Genomic DNA, 337 nt, shown 5'->3' on the forward strand with positions numbered 1-337 from the left:
TGGGAGCGCGGGGGGGCGGCGGGCGCGGGGCGGGGGCGGTGCGGATGCCGCCTCCCTCCGCCCAGCCGCGGGGGCGGGGAAGGGGTCGGCTCTGCCCCGGGCCCCCGGGGCCTGCACAGGGAAGGACTAATCGCCATCAGAGCGCCATCCCTTGCGCCCTGCCCGACTGGTCTTCTGCAAACCCTCACTGCAAGAGCTCACCCAGTTCCCAAAAATAAATCCGCCCCGACACTGATTCCTATAGCTGTTTGCATAATAGCGCGCTTTGCGGTTTTGTAGGTTTTTTTTTTTACAACAGTGCTGGCGCTATCCTGACGGAGACTTTACATGGACTGCA

The sequence above is a fragment of the Geospiza fortis genome, unplaced genomic scaffold (assembly GCF_000277835.1).
Source record: "Geospiza fortis unplaced genomic scaffold, GeoFor_1.0 scaffold167, whole genome shotgun sequence".
In the NCBI taxonomy this organism is placed as follows: Eukaryota; Metazoa; Chordata; class Aves; order Passeriformes; family Thraupidae; genus Geospiza; species Geospiza fortis.